The sequence below is a fragment of the Oncorhynchus clarkii genome, chromosome 32, assembly GCF_045791955.1.
Source record: "Oncorhynchus clarkii lewisi isolate Uvic-CL-2024 chromosome 32, UVic_Ocla_1.0, whole genome shotgun sequence".
Taxonomy (NCBI): Eukaryota; Metazoa; Chordata; class Actinopteri; order Salmoniformes; family Salmonidae; genus Oncorhynchus; species Oncorhynchus clarkii.
This window is the reverse complement of record NC_092178.1, coordinates 25,677,071-25,683,070: the sequence shown is the minus strand read 5'-3', so window position 1 is coordinate 25,683,070 and position 6,000 is coordinate 25,677,071.

Genomic DNA, 6,000 nt, shown 5'->3' with positions numbered 1-6,000 from the left:
AATAGAAGTTTCTGTCCAGTCTGGAAGGGAATCGTCTTACACACCTGACCGTCAAGTGGTCCCAAACGTCATTCATAGCAGGTCCTCTGAGTTTTGGTTCTACTCAATGTAGGAGTGCAATAAAAAACTACAAGCCCAGCTTCTCCCAAAACGTCAAGCCAAAAACGTTCTCACAAAGCGTCAAGTGGTTCAACCTCCAGTCAATACGCCCAAACCTCTTTCCATTAAAATAGATGGAGCCTCTACCTCAAGTCTCTTTTGCCTGAGCTCTACACAAAGTGGAAACTCCTGTGGAATCTACAAGCCTGGCTCTACCCCTGGTGCACCAAGCCAAAACCTGTTACCTCTAACAAGGGTGGAAGTGGTTCAACCTACAGCCAGAATGTCCTTGCCATCAGCCAGAAGCCAAGCAGCACTACACCTGCCAAAAGCAAGCAGCTCAGAGGAGGAGCTACCAGCCCAGCTATGCTGCCAGTAGTGGGCCAATCTCCGGCCTCTTCAGTTCTGCCCAGGCTGGCAGTTCTTCAACCTGCATCCAGAATGCCCCTGCCACCATCCAGAAGCAAAGCGGCTTTAAACCTGCCCCCAGTCAGCCCAAGCAAAGCTATCAGCCCAGGCAAAGCTATCAGCCCATCTATACATCCAATGCAGTGAAATCCGTCCAGGTTTGGCCGGTGTAGGCCGTCATTGTAAATGAGAATTTTTTCTTAACTGACTTGCCCAGTTAAATAAAGGTTAAATAAATAATTAAAATAGTTGGACCAGCAGTGGCACCTCCACAACCCCTCGGCGCTTTGCCCTGGCCACCATCTAAAACATCCAGAACACTACAGTGGAGCTTGAATCCATTGGCTCCAAGACCCTGTTCACAATGGGAGTAGTGCCTCCTCCCTTAGTCACTCCAAACCCAGCTCCTCAAGTGTTAACAAGCCACAGCCAAACTACACTGCACCTGCCAAGCAGAAAGGCCCCAGCACTACATACATTAGAGTCCAGAAATCTAGTATGAGAGACCATGGGTTGAGATATCACTCAGCATCTTTGGATATTAGAAAAACTTTATAATAGTTCACATTTGGTGGTGGTAATGCACCTTAAGGTTGGTTGCCAACTCCCATATGAAATCAGAAGAAGAAAGATGAAAGAGGACAGATTAATCAAGGAAAACAAACTAAAAACAAACTAGGATTTATTTTCAGTGTAGAGAACACACGATGTTGAATGCTTTCAGCAAGCACTTCAGATTTTTGTCTGACTTGCTACTAATCTACATGTCTTCTAGGTGAGACTCAAAACTGATGTTATTTCAGACTTCAAGAAAATGTTGAATAATTAATATTATTCTACCTGTCTTGTTTTATGTATTTTCAGTTGATTTGACTTTCATTCAAATCAAATCACATTTTATTGGTCACATATACATATTTAGTAGACGTTATTGCAGTTGTAGCGAAATGCTTGGATACTTGGGAAATGAGTCACTTGCATGACTGCATTTAGACAAATATTTCAAATAAACCATTCAATCAACAGTGCGTTTTTTTGTGTTAGGAATGATTTAGCCATTTACTGTGCCATCCTTGAGCCCTACAGACCAGTGGCCAGGCATTGAGATTACTGTGTGGAAAGTAGGGCCAACGTTTCCATGTCACCCCTATAGATGTGATGTAGGTGCCATCTACTGTTGAAAGGGTGCACTACCATTTTTGCTTGTGCAGTGTGTCTCAGCTTCAGTAATATGTAGATAGCATGACTTGCTGACCAAAAAGGCTGTGTTGCGTGCAATGTAGTTTAACTAGCAAAAATCCACTGTGGAGTGTACGGCTTAAAGTGGTCCTATGGACAGAAACTCCAATCTCTGCTGTGGAGCTTTGCAGCTCCTTCAGTGTAATCTTTGGTCTCTTTGTTGCCTCTCTGATTAATGCTCTCTTTGCCTGGTCCGTGAGTTTTGGTGGGCGGCCCTCTCTTGGCAGATTTGTTGTGGTGCCATATTCTTTAAATATTTTAATAATGGATGTAATGGTGCTCTGTGGGATGTTCAAAGTTTCTGATATTTTTATTTAACTCGACCCTGATCTGTACTTCTCCACAACTTTGTCCCTGACCTGTTTGGCAAGCTCCTTGGTCTTCATGGTGCTGCTTGCTTGGTGGTGCCCCTTGCTTAGTGGTGTTGCAGACTCTGGGGCCTTTCAGAACAGGTGTATATATACTGAGATCATATGACAGGTCATTTGACACTTAGATTGAACACAGGTTCACTTTATTTAATCAATTAGGTGACTTCTGAAGGTAATTGGTTGCATCAGATCTTATTTAGGGTCTTCATAGCAAATATCATAGCAAAATACATATGCAAGCACCACTTTTCCGTTTGTTGTTATTTTATATATTTTTTAACAAGTTTTTTTTTCATTTCACTTCACCAATTTGGACTATTGTGTATTCTATTGCATGAAAATCAAATAAAAATCTATTTCAATGACATGTTGTAATGCAACAAAATAGGAAAAACGCCAAGGGGGGGGGTTGAGTACTTTTGCAAGGCACTGTATATCATCTTTAAACTGGCACTTCATTTTCAAATCCTTCTGTGAGATCTTTGGAGTACTTGTTTCTCAATTTGTGGCAAGATACATACATTTGGCATTTGGTTTTCAGTTATTTTCCTAAATGTAAGTATTGGTGAAAACTCATCGTATATAGCTGCAATCGTGTGGAACCGCATTTCCGAATTACTGATTATACTATCCAGAGCCACATAAAACACTGTGTGGAGAAATCCTGCGTCTAACTTCTGTTCATTTGCTATGTCATCTTCAGTCTCATCAGGGAAACGTTTTCTTTTTTTCTGGCGGTTCCTCTGTTCACTGAGAAACTGAGTAGTTCCACCAATTTCATTTGCCACCATGGAGGCTTCTGCCAGAAGAGCGTCCCATTGATTACACAGAGCCTGTATTTCTTTCTGTACTGACTTAATGTGAGCTGCTTCAGTGTCCAGAGAATTATTTCCTAACTGAAGAATTAGGCTTCTATTCTCAATACACTGCAAAACTTTTACCCAGAAAGTGAGTGGGAAGATTGCCTTGAAAGACATGAAGTAGCTTTTCAGACCTTTTGCCTCAGATTTGGCTTAGTTTGTCAGGCTGCAGGTAGCAAAAAGCATGTCTAGGGCCTTGATGATACATGGTAAATGAGTTGCCACTGGTCGGACCGCAGCAATACGTGCACTCCATCGTGTGTCTGACAGCAGCCAGTCTTTTCCTTGAATGGCCCTCGCTCTGGGCTGGCACTGAACAGATTGTAAAGACGATTCACATAGCCAAAATAGGTTGATACTTCTTGGCACGACTGAGCTGCATGTGAGCTGCATGTACACCCTCAAGATTGAGTATGGGAGGCTCAAGGTGAGTATGGGAGGCACAAGGTGAGTATGGGAGGCACAAGGTGAGTATGGGAGGCACAAGGTGAGTATGTGGCCAGTGGATTATTTTTGCAGTATGTGTGCTTGAACTCCCTCCACTTCCCCTGACATCATAGCCTTGACCATGTCAGTCTGCTATGTCAGTCTGCTATGTCAATACCATTCTCTTCCAATGAAATTTCACTGCCTGTCTAACTAGCAAAGTATTTAAATTCAAGAAAACATTCAATTAATTCCAATTCACCTGTTCCCTGAACTTTATCTTCGTGTACATATCTCACCAATAATACATTTGGCTCAGTATGGGAAATGTCTGGAGTTGCATCACATATAACTGAGTAATTAATTGCATCTTCTCTTTCATGAAGTATTGTTTTCAAAACCCTTTGACCACATATTCCTATGATCTCGTTTTGGCTCTCAGGGCTGAGGTAATGAGTCAGTCGTGCTCCTTTCTTTTTGTCCCTGACTTTCTGTAAGTGCTGACGTAATAGCGGGTCATAATTTGACAACAGTTCCAGTAAGCCTAGGTAATGACCATTATGCACATCAACAAGATTGAGTGATTTCCCCCAGAATGGCAGAATCCTAGATGCTAAGTACAGTGTCACATCCACAATCCTTTCTAGAAGTGCTCTGTTTTTATACATTTCTGACTGGATTTGTTTCTGCAGCTGACTGTCTATACCTGTAGCTGTTGTTACGGTTTGCTGCAGATTTGTCCATTTCCAGGAACAGTTCTTGTGAGACACCATCCTCATGCTCTGGTAGTTTGTCAAACGTTCTCCGCCATTTCACTGATGATATCTTATAGCCATCCTAATAGCCATCCTTACTATTCAGAGAACTGGGTGAAGGTTAACCTTGCTCATGAGAAAAAAGAACACACGGAATGCAATATAATAATTCCTTTACACAAATAAGCCAGTCTCTCTACACCTTTTCTCTTCCGTTTGCTGACTTACTGTACTGTAAATAGTTGGGGAATGGCTCACCTTCTGAGTCTGGGGGCATGATTATATACAGTTCTGTCTCCTCACCACACCTGTTGGCTAGTCTGCGAACAATAGCTTCTCTTTCATGGTCTTGTACTGTCTCTGACCACAGTGCTGGATCATCTAAAACCTCATCTTTCTCACTTCAAATCTGCCCATACTCTTCCTTTCGCTTATTACTTGCTTGTTCAATCTCTTCTGTCAGTCCTTCACTGGCATTGCTGCTACTCTTTAAATCCTCTTCCTCCTCCCTGCTCTCCTCTGCAGTCTGTCTGACAGCTTTCTGCGGAGATTCTGCCTACCTGGAGCTCTCAAGGCACTAGGGAGTAAACAAAGGGGATGTTGGGTTTAATATTCACTCCTACAAAGGTTACCCTACTAAGAAAGTGTGTCTAGGTCATCATGTGCCTAACTTTACAATAAAAAAATGGTCTAGTTATGCTGTAGCTGCTACAAAACAACTGCCTCACCTCCAAGGTCTGCTGTTTCAAGTTCATGTAGTAGACACACATTGGGATCTTTGTCTACAGCAGTAGTAGTGGTAGCATCTACAGTATGGATAGGTAGGCTACATGTTAGGTTTTAATTTTAGTCTAGCTAGCTAACAAATATCACGCAAATATTGGGGAATACAGTTATAATAATATCTAAACAATAGCTAATTAGCTAGCCATAGCTGGTAGTGGTAGCTCTTTTTATCCTGAATTTTGCTGCATTTGTCTCTGTTTCCTTTCTTTCCTTTTCTGTTTTTGAGGGGGGCATAGTGGTTATCTTTCCTGAATGCTTAGGATACATGCCAGAGCAACTGTCAGACCAGCTGTATTTTGTTTTTCTCTCCTCGTGGAGAATGGACCAAGCCATGTGCATTATGGGGAGGTACAAACGGGATGGTTGGGTAGAGATTCCTGGCCTGATTATGGTTATATGTTTTAATTTTCATCACAGATTTTTTTTCTAAAATTTTTAAAATGATTAACAAATAATTTTCTAAACATTTAGGGGCCCCTTGAATCATTCATGTTTTCCCCCCTTTAACAACGCCCTTGGCACTACACTTAGTAGTGCCTTGCGGTCGGAGGCCAAGTAGTTGCCATACCAGGCAGTGATGCTCTCGGTGGTGCAGCTGTAGACCTTTTGAGGATCTGAGGACCCATGCCAAATCTTTTCAGTCTCCTGAGGGGGAATAGGTTTTGTCGTGCCCTCTTCATGACTGTCTTGGTGTGCTTGGACCATGTTAGTTTGTTGGTGATGTGGACACCAAGGAACTTGAAACTCTCAACCTGCTCCACTAGAGCCCTGTCAATGAGAATGGGGGTGTGCTCGGTCCTCCTTTTCTTGTAGTCCACAATCATCTCCTTTGTCTTGATCACGCTGAGGGAGAGGTTGTTGTCCTGGCACCACATGGCCAGGTCTCTGACCTCCTCCCTATAGGCTGCCTCGTCGTTGTCTGTGATCAGGCCTACCACTGTCATTGGCAAACTTAATGATGGGATTGGAGTCGTGCCTGTCTGTGCAGTCATGAGTGAACAGGGTGTACAGGAGGGGATATGTTGTTACCTACCCTTACCACCTGCGGGCAGCCCG